Source organism: Gossypium hirsutum, chromosome D04 (genome assembly GCF_007990345.1).
Source record: "Gossypium hirsutum isolate 1008001.06 chromosome D04, Gossypium_hirsutum_v2.1, whole genome shotgun sequence".
NCBI classification, from domain to species: Eukaryota; Viridiplantae; Streptophyta; class Magnoliopsida; order Malvales; family Malvaceae; genus Gossypium; species Gossypium hirsutum.
Window position 1 is genome coordinate 8,548,078 of NC_053440.1, and position 14,589 is coordinate 8,562,666.

A 14,589-nucleotide genomic window follows, 5' to 3' on the forward strand; every position below is an offset into this window, starting at 1 on the left:
GAGATGAACCCTATGATGGATTTTATCGTTTGATTTTTTATTTTACGCAATAAATACTTAGCTTCTTATTCTCAATTATGTGTGCTTAATTCTTGGTTTGATATTTCTATATTATTGATCCATGTTTGATGTATTTAAGTCGGTGGTTGAATAGACCCTGTTTAAGAGTAAATCTTGTATAGTTGGGTGGACTTGTATGCAATCTTAGAAATAGGATGACCTAAATCTACCGGATTAGAGTCAAATCTAATAGAGGAATCAATAGTGCGAATTAATGCAATAATAGGAGTTTGAATTAGAAAGAAATTTCAATTAATCAACATAGAGTTAGTTGCTCTTATGTTCGAAAGAGATATTAACATAATTTAGGGATTTCTATGAATTAATGTGCTAAGTAAAGAAATTGCGTAATTTAGATTGGTAATGATAAATGGAATCTAGGCGGATTCTTTCCTGGGTATTGTTTCGCTTCTTGGTTATTACTCGATTATTTTCGTGATTTGTTCTTTACCGTGTTTGTTAGTTAATTAAATTAGTTAATTCTAGTTTTTAATCGATCACTAGAATTATTCAGTTAAATAATAGAAAGACGGTAATTACTAGTACTTGTAGTCCTCGAGGGATTTTGCTCACTGTAGCTATACTATTAATTGATAGGCGCACTTGCCTTACTCAAATTTTTAATTAGATTCGTGACACATCACTTAGAAATATTCTCATATTCATGTTTCATTTGTGAAGGAAAATATAATGTTTGATTTTAATCTAGTATTGAATAAATTTTGTATATGTATATTAAATTCAATTATTCTTTTATATGTATATACATATGAGGAAAATAATGAAAAAAAATGACATCAATCATAAAGAAGTGAGAATTTAGAAGTCAAGTATAGTGTATGAAATATGAGAATCATTGGAAATTAAAGTAGTTTGTACTTAACATGCTTTTATAAAGCATGCATAAACAATATTATCCTGAATTAAAAATATTTTTAAAACTCCTCAGGCCTCCTAACCAATCATCTTCCACTTTGTATCACATTAACCAAATATTCAGATAAATCATTAAGATTGAACAAAGCCATGATCAAGAACTCGCACCTTACAGTTCAGATGCCCTTGGAACAGCTCCATCAGCTTTTTAACGATTGTCTCGTCACTGCATGAAGCTGTAATTCCGAGCAACTTGCCAACTTGCCAAGTCTCTCTATTCCCAAAACCTCCATTAAAGTGTGTTTATTCGTTTGCTATCTTCTTGTTTTTCCTTTTTAATTTTACTAATTAACTTTTCTAACCATTCATTTTCAATACCAAATAAGGACCTTACCTCCCCTCTTTCTTTTCTGTAACAAAATCTGCGGAGGCTGAACCAAGATTTTTGGCCCATTATTACTTTCAAACCCCCTAACCAAATTTTCATCTTCAAAATTAGTCCCTCATCCCCATCAAGGCCCTTGACACTTTTGATGGGTTCAATATAATTAATTGCCACATCAAGACCCGTCACCTTAACTAGTTAGTGGCAAAATTAGTCACAAATGCCAGCGTTTTCTTTAATATGCTATTTTCCTTGGTTGGATATGGTTAAATATTGATGTTTTCATCCATGCAGCTCATGCTCTCTTAAGTTCTTTGTTTTTCTTGCTTTCAACATTTTTTTATTATTTTTAATTAATGTTTTTAATTAATAAATATGTTATCACTTCACATTTTTAATTAATAATTTTTTTTATTTATATAGACAAAGTAATAAATATGTAATTATATAATGAAAAACATATATTTTATATATTATCATGTTAATTTTTTTAAAACATTCAATTAGCATCTAATTTGTTTGGACATAGAGCGAGTAATTGGGTCTTGAAGAAAGCTAAACTCATCACATTCATGTGCCTAAAATTAGACTTTGATCCTCGCATTATTTTCATCTATATTGTGGGTATGATAAATTGTAAATTATAAAAAATATTATTATTTTTATATGTGAAATATTTTAAATAATTATTTCAACTACACATGCAATATATATATAATGCTAAAATTTGCCACACCTATGATATGGATGGGAAGAAAATAAATATTTCACATATAAAAATCATATTTATTAAAAATAATGACATTTGAAATAATTATATGATTTTATAATATAAAATTTAATGTAGGTGAAAAAAATAAATATTTGACATATAAAAAATTATATATAAAGAAAAATACATAAAAAAAATTAAAATATTTTTAACATAATAATAAAAAAATAAATATATTTTTTAATTATATAACTACATATTTATCATTTTGTTTACATAAATAAAAAAAGTTATTAATTAAAAACATAAAATAAAATAAACTTGAAAACAACTTGTTTATTAATTAGAATTAAAATATAAAAGCTTGCAAACAAATTAAAATAATAAAAAAAAGCTTGGGAGAGGATTTAAGCATAGATGGATGAGAATATTAACATTTAACTATCTAGCTAAAAAAAGATATGTCAAACAAAAGCATGTATTGTATAAAATGCTTTTTAAAAAAGTGTGTCTTACAAGGCACGTTTTTGTCCTTAAATGGCCTAATCAACAAGAACGATCTATTTTCTTAAATAATGTAAAAAAAGATTAATTTCTTGATTTTTTTTGGTTTTATTTATAATTTAGCCCCTAAATTATACTAGTTTTCTCACTTTGGTACTTAAACTTTTTTTTTGCTCATTTTGTACTTAAACTTTGCACTGTTGTCCTTGTCAGTATATGACAACAAACAACATTAAAAAAAAGCTGGCCAATCAAAATGCGTCACATCATCAATGACATGATAGGTTGACCACTAACGTGGCAAGTTGATTGATGATGTGGCATATTGACCAAGTTGACTGGCATTGACCCATGTTGATTGGTGTTGACCAGTCAAAAAATCATTAAAAATATTTAAAAATTATAAAAAAATATTTAATATTTAAAAAATATAATTTTTTAATATTTTAAAATTATTAAAAAATTTACAATTTTTATAATTTTAACTCTTTTTTTTTTACAAATTTAAGAATCTTTGCAACTTTTTAATATTTTTAACTATATTTTAAAATATTCTTGTGTATTCCTTTAGCACAAACACTTCAGGAGGATTCAATTGCCTGGCGAGGTTTGGTGTTTAGAGTATACTCGGTTCGTAGTGGGTACAACATTCTTCTACAAAATACATTCTTATCTATGCCTTACAAGAATCAAATTAATTATAAATTTTTTCAAGAAGATATGAAAACTTAATTAGCTGAAAAAGATAAAAATTACATTCTGGAGGATTTTTCAAAACTACATTCCTAATTTCTACAACCTCTACAATAGAAGATTGGTGAGGTCACTGGTCTGCCCAATATGTCTGAATGGTTCGAAAACTCTTGAGCATTCGTTCCTGGATTGTATCACTACAACAGAAGTGTGGAACAAATTAAATATTTACTGGCATATAGAGTTCACTGATTTTATTTTCCAATATTGGCTTGATAATTTATTTTCTACCTCATTTAACTAGATTTGCGGGATGGTGGGATGTACTCTTTGGGTGTTATGGATTGAAAGAAATAAATCTATGCATGATGGGATTAAAAATCAAACTCAAGCAATAGTAGAAAGCATTCAAGCTTAATTAGAGGAATTAGATGTCCTAAACAAAATGTTACCTGTTAGCTGAATTGAGATTGAAAGATGGAGGCCTCCCGAGAGTGCTTTTATAAAGATAATTTTTTATGGGGCTTTTCAAGTTTATTCCTTGAAATCATGTTTGGGGATAGTTATTAGAAATCGAAGAGGGGGTTGTTCTAGGGTCAACAACAATCATTAACAGCCGCATACCAACGAGGTTTGCTACAGAAGCTATTGCATGTCTTTAGGTAGTCTGATTGGGCATTAATTTGGGGTTTCAAGATGTGGTGATCGAAGGCGATTCTCTTACGGTGATAAAGAAACTGTAGGCAAACAGGAAAGACGTTTCATGCATCAGTGCTTATAACCTTAAATTTTGGGGTTAGAAGTTTTGAGTTTTGTGGTTAGGGTCAGTGAGAAGGTTTCACTATTGTGTTTAGTTGCGCGCTTAAGTGTCAGAATAGGCCTGTTGGTTTGGTAGTTAGTTGTGTGTTAGTGTATCTCTAGGTCACGTGTTTGAACCTTTGTGTGTGCGTGTTCTGGAGTAATATTTTTATTTTGTTAAATAGTAAACTTGTTTTGAGTTTAAAAATAATTATTAGTTTCATTTTTATTATTTGAATTTATATTTTTGGCTACAATTTTTTTCTATTTTGCACGTTCTCCTCTCCCTCTCCCTCTCCCTATTTTCTTTTGTTTTCTTTTTGTTCTTCTTTTTTTCTCTTTGAAAAACAATTTTGCTTGCGGATTTTGGAGAGCTTCGCTCCTTTGTTGTTGAGTCGGCATCTGGATGTCTTTGATCGCAAATCAGGTGTGGGTTTCGAAACTTTTAAATTTTTGTTAAAGAATTGTGGTTGTTTTCGTGAAATTAGAAATTTTTGTGTGCTTGTGGAATCGATCTTTCGAAAGGGGCGATTATCATGGAATAGTTTAGAATTAGAGGTGATTTTGCTATATTTTTGAGTAATTAAGGATTGAGGAACATTTTGGCAGCAAAGGCACGTTCGATAGCCAATTTTTGGTGTGCTTTCGTGACCACACGAGTAGCCACACAGGCATGTGCAATTAGGAATTAGGGTTTTCGGGAAAGATTTGGTGCCATACAGCCGTGTGGCTGATTTGGGGAAAATAGTCGATTTTTACATAGCTGTGTCCCTTGGGTACACGGGCGTGTGTGTTTGGAAATTAGGGATTTAGTGATTTGGTGCCACACGGCCTAGCCACATGACCGTGTGGCTAATTTGGAAATTTAGGGGTTCCATATGGGCATGTGTTTTGTACACATGGCCGTGTCTGGTAGACACATGGGCGTGTGAGACCCTCACACGGTTGTGTATGCCCTGCACTCTTTTTAGCACAAATGGACAGAGAGTTACACGGCCTGTTCACACGACCATTTCCCTTGCCCACACGGGTGTATGCCTCATCCACATGGGTGTCTGCCTCCTCTCACATGGGCATTTTGACCTCTCACACAAGCGTGTTGACCCCCCACTTTGTCTAGGTATTTCTACACGGCCAGAGCACACGGCCGTGTGGTCCTAAGTCACCAATTTTAGTTCTGTGTATGTTTGTGATCTGAAAATGTGTTTGTGTGTTCTAACCCTTGGTTAGGCTTTAGTGGGGGTAGTTAAGACTTTGATCTAGTCTTTGGCTTATGTGTTATTTGTGACTGTTGTATGAGATGTTTGATTTTGAACCCGATTAGCTGGGTGCGTGTGCATATTTGTTTCTGTCTGACTGTCTGTTGATGTGTTCATTGTTTCTGTGAGGTTGTAAGCATACATGCACTTGCATAAAGAAATTTTGGGATTGGTTGTGAAGAGAAGGAAGGCTGAATCCAATCTAATCTGGCAGTTTTACTGCAACTTATCTAAACAGTAGTTTACCGCACTGTACCGCATATACGTCAGCTTTGCTGCGTATTAAAATCTAATCTGGCAGTTTAACTACAATTCGTCTGTAAAGCGGTTTATCGCAATGCACTGTATAGCAATTGTGCCAACTTTGCTACGTATGATTATCTGAGTGGCTTAGTCCACATATATGGAGTGTAGGGTTGGATGGGCCTTTCGAGGTCTTGTAACATCCCGTTTTTGGGTCAAGTCAGAACAGTGGTTTTGGGACAACAAATCCAAAGTTAAAATATTAATTTTATTATTATATTAAAGTTTACAGCATGATAGAATTATTATGTGAAAGTTTCGTAAAGAAAATTTACTGTTTGAATATTTAATTCGGTAAAAAAGGACTAAATTGCATAAAGCGTATAAGTTGTGTTCTATAAGCTAAATGTGTCTAATAGCTATAGAACATTAAAGTAAAGGTCCTTAAGTGGTAAATAGGCCATTTATGAGTTTGTGGATGATAGTGGGGTGGCATTTGGTGTAATTACTAATGTTTTAAAATGATATTTTGGTAATTAGATAATTAAGTTAAGTTAAAATAAAAGAAAAACAATTTTAATTTTATTTTCTCATCTCTTTCACCGAAAAATTTAAAAGAAAAAAAAGAAAGAAAATTGTTGAGTTCTGCCCATTTCTTGGCTGTTCGAATGGAGAAGAAGGAGGAGGGCTGCTGCATGTTTAATTTTTGAGCTCATTTAGGAGTTGGTTCCTTAAGAAACTGCTTAAGAGTAGGTTCGGCTGCTGTTCGGTAAGTCCTTGCAATGAAACCTTGAAAATTTTCCATGTTTATTATGTGTTTAATACATGCAGGTAAAACGCGGATTTAAGGACTGTTAAGCAAAGTTAGTAGTTAAAAATACATGTTATTTGTTACCAAAATACTGGTGTTAGAAGTGAAGAAGAGTTGATAAACAAATGTATAATTGGTGTTGAAACCTGTCGTTGAATGCTGATAGTTTCAGCATGTAATTGTCGTATTTTATAGTGCAATAAATCCTGGTGTAATTGATCTGCTGCTGTTCTAATTAAGGTAAAATGTTGGTTGATAAATGTCCTGTTTTGTGGAAATAAGCAAAATATAAATATGGTTGAAATTAACATGCATTACTGTTTGGTTTATGTTTGAAGAGTTGTTAAATTTTGGAGCTTTAAACAGTTTAATTTAGGACTTACATTTCCAAATTTCAGTTTTAGTAATGTCCCATTATTATTGGTTGAATCTAAGGAAACAAGCATTTGTTCAAAAGATGTAGGGAACTAAATTGTCTGAAAATTATTTTCTGTCAGCTAGTGAAAATTTAATGTTTGAATGTATACTGATTTTTTTTAAGTGTCCGAATGCATGTTAGAATTCAACATGTCCAAATGCACGTTGGAGTGTTTTGTTTAAGTAGGATTAAATGTGTATGATATTCAAACCCGTCTATACACTAGAGTCGTTGTTGTACCATTACAAACCGGACAAGAAGTCATGTACTTAAAATTAAGCTATCGTGTTGCATGATCTTGTATGGTAAATTAAATGAAAATCGACGACATTGATATCAAATTTTAATACAAAATATAGGTGAGTATTGGATATATGAAATGATGTAAATATTTAAATTATGATGCATGATTTATGTGTATAGAAATGAAATATCTTTAGTGAGAACTCGATTATGTTTATTTGTGAGCATGCCCTTCCCCTTGTTATGATCCAAAAATGGTGCATGAAGTTTGTCGCTGAGCTTCAATATTGTGGTTCTAATCATTGATACATTTTCTTAACTGTCATTGACCAATGAGCAATTGATGGTTTTTGTCCTTTATTGAATTAACTAATGAAGCATGACGTTCAAGGCTCGTACGGCCTCGAACACAATGAGTGCTTGTTGATATTTACGCAAAATATAGTTTCCATTGATGAGCTTATGTGTTCGTTGATGTTTAATGGTGAAATATGAATATTTGATGTTAGATTTTCATATTTTATAAAGTGATTTTTGATGAAAATGCAAATTAGGGATTAAATTGTGAAATATTGAAATTATGTGGTTAAAAGTGTAATTTTGCCAAAATTTGTAAATTATGTTAAATTGAATGAATTAATGATTAAATAAGCAAATTTTGTTATTATATAGATTGATAAAAAAATGAGATTCGGATCTAGAACGGGGGAAAACAAAGTATCGGATTAGTCGACCTAATTCGTCATTATAGTGAACGAGGTAAGTTCGTATGCTAATAACGTATTTAAATTTTGTTATAAATGCTTAATTATTATTGAATTGAATTGAATGATGAATGGTCATGAATACGAGCCGAAATCCACTGAGTTACGACGTCCAAAAGTCCCGTGTGAACCTTAGGAATAAAATATAATACAAATGCCATGACATTAGGGTTACCGATATGTGATAACATGTAAGACCATGTCTAGAACATTGGCATCGTACTGTGATTACGTATAAGACCATGTCTGGACATTTGCATCATTATATGATTTTGTATAATATCCTGTCTGGGACAGTGGCATCGATATGTGATAACATGTAAGACCATGTCTAGGACATTGGCATTGTATTGTGATTACGTATAAGACCATGTTTGGGACATTGACATTATTATGATTTCATATAAGACCCTGTCTGGGACAGCGGTATCGATATGTGATAACATGTAAGACCATGTCTGGGACATTGACATTGTACTGTGATTACGTATGTCGAAACCATTTTTTTGAAAAACAAAAAATTTTAAATTTTAGGTTGTCGACTTAAAAAATGAAAATTGGAAGTCGCCACCAATCTTTTATTAAGGTGTGATTGGGTCACCTAAAAATGACTTTGGTCTACGAATTTTAGAAAATCGGGTCCGTGAGTCAGTTATGTATGAAGAAGGATTAGCACCCTCATTACGCCCAAAAAATTGGTACCTAGTTAATTAATTAGTGTCTTAAGTTCGAGAATTTGGAAAAACGTAATCCTTAGCAAAACTTAGAAGGCTACGTATTAAGACCCTTATTATTTCAAAGAAAGAAGATACCACACCCAATGCGTTAGGGCACAGCATTCTAATTTTCCCCCAAAAATGAATTGGGCCAAAATACTAGTGCAATAAAACATTAAAAGAACATCCACTTATCCAAGATTTAAGAAATCACACCCAATACGTTAGGGCACGATTCCTCTAAAATTCCAAACTCGGAATATTTCCTTTACTTTAAAAGAACATCCACTTATCCAAGATTCAAGATATCACACCCAATACGTTAGCGCATAACTCCTCCAAAATCCCAAACTCAGAATATTTCATTTATTATTTTTAGAAAAAATCTTCATTTCGAGAAATCAATACGTCACATCCAATACGTTAGGACACAACGTGTTGAATTCCCAATAATGAGTTCTTATTTTTTTAGTTGGTTTAAAGAGCAATCCTCAATTGTTAGATTTTCAAAAAAAATCGGAACCCAATACGTTAGGGCTCAATTTCCTTGAGAAATCCTAAATACGAGTATTATCTCTATTTTGAAAATTTTGATTTTAAAAATTGAGTAAAAAAATGTAATGTTATGCTACCTTAAATATATAATACAATAATAAATATTACGATAGCATAGAAATAATACAAATATATAAACAAATAAATACAATAAAGGCATGCAAAATATCAAATAAATGGGCAAGATAATAAAAATATGTAAACCTAAATCAATAGACAAATGATTGAAATAAAAAAAAAGACATATACACATAGAAATATATAGGTTTAAAATAATTAAATAATATCTACATTATCGAAGTTAATTAATGAAATAAATATGTATACACATGAGAAAAATATTAGTTGCAAAAAAAAAGAAATAAGTATATACATAAAAAATATACATATATATAGGTTTTTCTTTAAAAAAAAGTAATATAAGGAAAAAATATTATTAATTGATAAATAAAAAATAATGATAAAAAAAAAACTAAATTGAATTGCAGTTTAAAAAAATGGGTAAAATTCTCAAATAGTAAAAATCAAAGGACTAAATTGAACGCGCGAATTACATAGAGGGGCTGGAAGGGAAATTTTCCCTTCTCCTCTAAAATGGCGCCGTTCCAGTAGGATTAAATTGAAATGGAAAATAAATTAAAGAAAAAATTTAAAAAACACAAAAAAAACCTAATTGAAAATTCATTAAAAGGCAGAGGGGTCAAAAATACAATTTGCCCCTCCGTATGAAAACACGCGGATCCTTGGATCTGGGTCGGGTCGACGCGCGGATCCTCCTTCCAAAACGGCGCCGTTTTCAATCGGCTATTTAAGCCAAGATTATAAGAATAATTTCATTTTCAATCCTTCAAAGAAAAAACGAAAATCCTTCAAAGAAAAGCTCTCAACCCCACGGGCACCATCCTCCTGTCCGGTCATCGGCCGGTCATCGGCCACTATGCCAGCCGTCGATCTCCGGCGCCGACAATGCCGTCTACGTGGCCGGAAATATGAAAACCTCATTTTCGGCCATTTTAACCTTTCCAAACGCAAATCGGGGCTCAAAATTTCCAAAATCCAATGGAATATGTGGGGAAATCTCGAAAAACTTTTGGTTTCCGGCCACCGATCCTCGGCGTGGCTCCCTCAACGCTTTGACCTCGTCTTAGAACTCAGACGATCGTTTCTTTTCCCTTTTTACCCTTCTTTATCCTATTTATTTATGTATAGAAAAATAACAGGAAAGAAAAATGTAAATAACCACCTTTAATCGGTTTTTGCTCTTGGTATTGCTATTTTTGATTGCGGAATATGGCTCTTTATTGATTGTGAATTCGGGATCCTTTTTACAATGTATTCAATGGCTTTTTATAGCCATATAAAATAAATCTAAAAAGAGAAAGAAATCTGTTCTTGATTTGATTTACAAATATTTTGATTCAATTTCCATTTTCGTTTTTTCTTGATGCGCAGGTCAAGATCGATGACGCTCATGGCTGCGGCGCAAAGGCTTCCTCAAAAACCCTAGGGTTTCTGTAAATGATTTGGGCCACTGAATTTGGGCCACTGTTTTAAATTGGTTTTGGGCTTTGTGGCCCGTTTGTAATTTTGTTGTAATTGGACTGGTATTTATTTGGGGCCCTTTTATTATTTGTACCCGGGCAAAATCTGTTATTACAGCTGCCCATCTTTACTTGTTGTCAGGTAACGAGAATAGAGCAAAGACCAAAAACAATTTTGCCCGGTCGTACTGGACTTTGGTATTCCTTCCTACTGCATCTTCAGAGGTACAGGAACTAGTGCTTCAATCTACTTCACTGCAACTTCAGGGAGATAAGATTTTCTTCCTTAGTCTGCTCCACTGCAACTTCAGGAAGATAAGACTAGATACGATCTGGTCTCTGTAACTTTAGAGAGATAAGATCTGAGATTTTAATCAGCTCCACTGCAACTTTAGGGAGATAGAATTGTCGGCTTTAATCTGCTCCACTACAACTTCAGGGAGATAAGATTTGCCATCTTCAGTCTGCCTCACTGCCACTTCAAGAGGATAAGACTTGCTTACTTAGTCTGCTCCACTGCAACTTTAGGGAGATAAGACTAGATGCGATCTGCTCTCTGCAACTTCAGAAAGATAAGATCTGAGATTTTAATCAACTGCACTGCCACTTCAGGGAGATAAGACTAGATACAATCTGCTCTCTGCAACTTCAGAGAGATAAGATCTGAGATTTTAATCCGCTCCACTGCAACTTCAGGGTGATAGGATTTTCGGCTTTAATCTGCTCCACTGCAACTTCAGGGTGATAAGATTTGTTATCTTCAATCTGCCTCACTGCAACTTTAGGAGGATAAGACTTGCTTACTTAGTCCGCTCCACTGCAACTTCAGGGAGATAAGACTAGATGCGATCTGCTCTTGCAACTTCAGAGAGATAAGATCTGAGATTTTAATCCGCCCCACTGCAACTTCAGGAAGATAGGATCCCGACCACTAATCTGTTTTTATGACCTGTAAAAATCTATGAACTTAGTTATGCCTAGTGATTAGGATGTTATGATCAAAATAAATTTGACGCTCCTATCTAGGCATGCATGAATGAATGCAGAATGTCATTTTTCAAGAATTATCATTTCTCAAAGTTTATTAAGGCTTTGTCACGGACACCTTTTGCTTGGCTGATATCCCCGAATAAATACTTAATCAAATTGCCCCCTATTGTGCACTTCAAAGTTCACTCTTGTAAGACGTAGAATTTGTACCATATTCCTTCCACCGCGACTTAAGAGTAGGAGAATTTTGACTCTTCTTAATCCTCTCCTATCGTAATTCAAGGATAGGAATTATGAAATTTGTTCACACCACTCTCAGGATGTCTTACCAAATATTCAAGCCCAAATAAGGAGCTTCCTTTCTATAGGGGACTTCTTCCTACCCCATCAAGACTTCTTACTGTCTCAATCACTATTTGGACAACCAAATTCGAAAAAGTAGTCTTAATTTAAACTTTTTCCTTCTTAGGCTCTTTTTGAACTCGGGGTGTTTTAAACAATAGTACTATTTCAGGTTACTAAATTATTTAGAAATTCCCAGAGTAATATACCAAACTTCTTTTGTGAAAGTTTATTAGCCCATCAATCATTATTCTAATGCGACATGCTTGCGCAAAGATCAAAAATACTGAGTGAGATGAATTAATTCAGGAATTTATTGATAGTAAGTGTCTTGAAAAGAGAAAGTATTCAAGAAAAGCAAAGAATGAAATATTTACAATAACCAACAAGCTTGGTACAAATAATATGAAGATTAGGTGCTTTGGATATCACCGCTTGAACTTCTCCGTGCAAACCAAGAACCATGTGTTTAGGGGATCCACAGTACTCTGTCGATGCATCAAGACGTCGTATATCCTTGTTGACTTAAGTGAAGCAAGATCATCATATGCCCCAATCTGACCATGTTTGAGCCGTCTTTTTCAGGTTTTCAACTCAAACCCCCTTTGGTCTCAAGGTGCCCTTTTCAGGTTTTCACCTTGGCCTCTCCTTTTTTTTTGGAAATCAGAGCGTCATTTACGGGTTTTCACTTTGATTCCTCTCTTCCTTCAAGTGAAATATTTCTTAACCGAGTCTGAATTTACAGGATTCGAAAGATTTTTGCCATTCATTTCACTCAAAATCAAAGCACCTCCGGAAAAAACCTTTTTCACGACATAAGGTCCTTCCCAGTTTGGCATCCATTTCCCTCTGAAATCCTTTTGTAAAGGGATGATCTTTTTCAAAACCAAATCCCTTTCATGAAATTCTCTAGGACAAACCTTCTTATTATAAGCTCGCATCATTCGCTTCTAATACATTTGGCCATGACGAATGGCTTTTAATCTTTTCTCTTCAATTAGGTTCAGTTGATCATACCGAGATTGGATCCATTCGGCCTCATCCAATTTCAACTCGGCCAAAACTCAGAGAGAAGGAATTTCAACCTCAATGGGTAAAACTGCCCCCATTCCATAAACCAACGAAAAAGGTGTTGCCCCAGTAGAAGTCCTGATGGATGTTCTATAAGCAAGAAGAGCGAAAGGTAACTTCTCATGCCAATCTTTGAAAGTTTCAGCCATTTTCGCCACGATTTTCTTGATATTTTTATTCACTGCTTCCACTGCACCATTCGTTTTTGGGCAATACGGTGATGAATTATGGTGTCTAATGTTGAACTGATCGCAGACTTCCGCTATTGTGCTGTTATTCAGATTCAACGTATTGTCAGATATGATTCTTTTAGGCATTCCATATCGACATATGGTCTCTTTTTTCAAAAACTTACTGACTGTTGACTTCGTGACATTAACATATGAGGCTGCCTCTACCCACTTAATGAAGTAGTCAATAACCACAAAAATGAAACGATGTCCATTAGAAGCCTTCGGTGATATTGGTCCAATGACGTCCATACCCCACATGGAGGAAGGCCATGGAGAAGTCATAACATGAAGAGGTGAAGGAGGCGCGTGCATTTTATCCCCATAAATTTCGCATTTATGGCATTTCTTGGCATGATTGATGCAATCTCCTTCCATGGTGGACCAGTAATACCCGAATCTCATAATCTGTCTAGCCATGGTGAATTCATTAGCGTGCGTTCCACAAACACCTTCATGGACTTCTTCTAAAATTTCCTTAGCCTCTACAGCGTCTATGCTTCTCAACAGAATTTGATCCTTTCCCCTTTTGTATAGGATCTTCCCATATAAGACATAGTCAATAGCTAGTCTCCTCAATGTCCTCTTATCATTCTCCGTTGCCTGATCAGGATATTCGCGATTCTTCATATATAGCAATATATCTTGGTACCAGGGACGATTATCATTCTCCACTTCTTCAATGCTGTAACAGTGGGTTGGGATCTCATAAATACTAATTCGAATGGGCTTCATGTCCTCTAACTGATTCACTTTAATCATGGAAGCTAAAGTAGCAAGAGCATCAACCATCTAATTTTCTTCCCGTGGGAGATAACAAAAGGTAATGTTGTCAAACTCTTCGATCAATTCCAAAACCAATCTCCGATAACGAATCAATTTAGGGTCTCTTGTCTCACATTCCCCTCTTAGCTGGTATATTACCAATGCTGAGTCTCTGTACACTTCTAATGTCTTGATTTTCCGCTCTATGGCTGCCTGTATACCCATGATGCAGGCTTCATACTCAGCCATGTTATTAGTGCAATCAAAGTCTAATTTACTGGTGAAAGGATGATAATCTCCATTCGGAGACACCAGGACTGCCCCAATCCCATTGCCTAGTGCATTCGATGCTCCGTCAAAGTTTAATCTCCAAGAGTGATTTTCCTAGGGATCCTTTTTAGCATTTGCCACATAAATCAAATATTTATTCGGGAAATCAAAGTCCAAAGGTTCATAATCTTCCAAAGCTTTGCTAGCCAAGAAATCTGCTATCGCACTCCCCTTGATGGCCTTCTGACTCACATATACTATATCAAACTCAGAGACCAGGATTTGCCATCTAGCCATTCTTCCATTCAATGCTGTCGACTCCATCATATACTTCAAAGGGTAT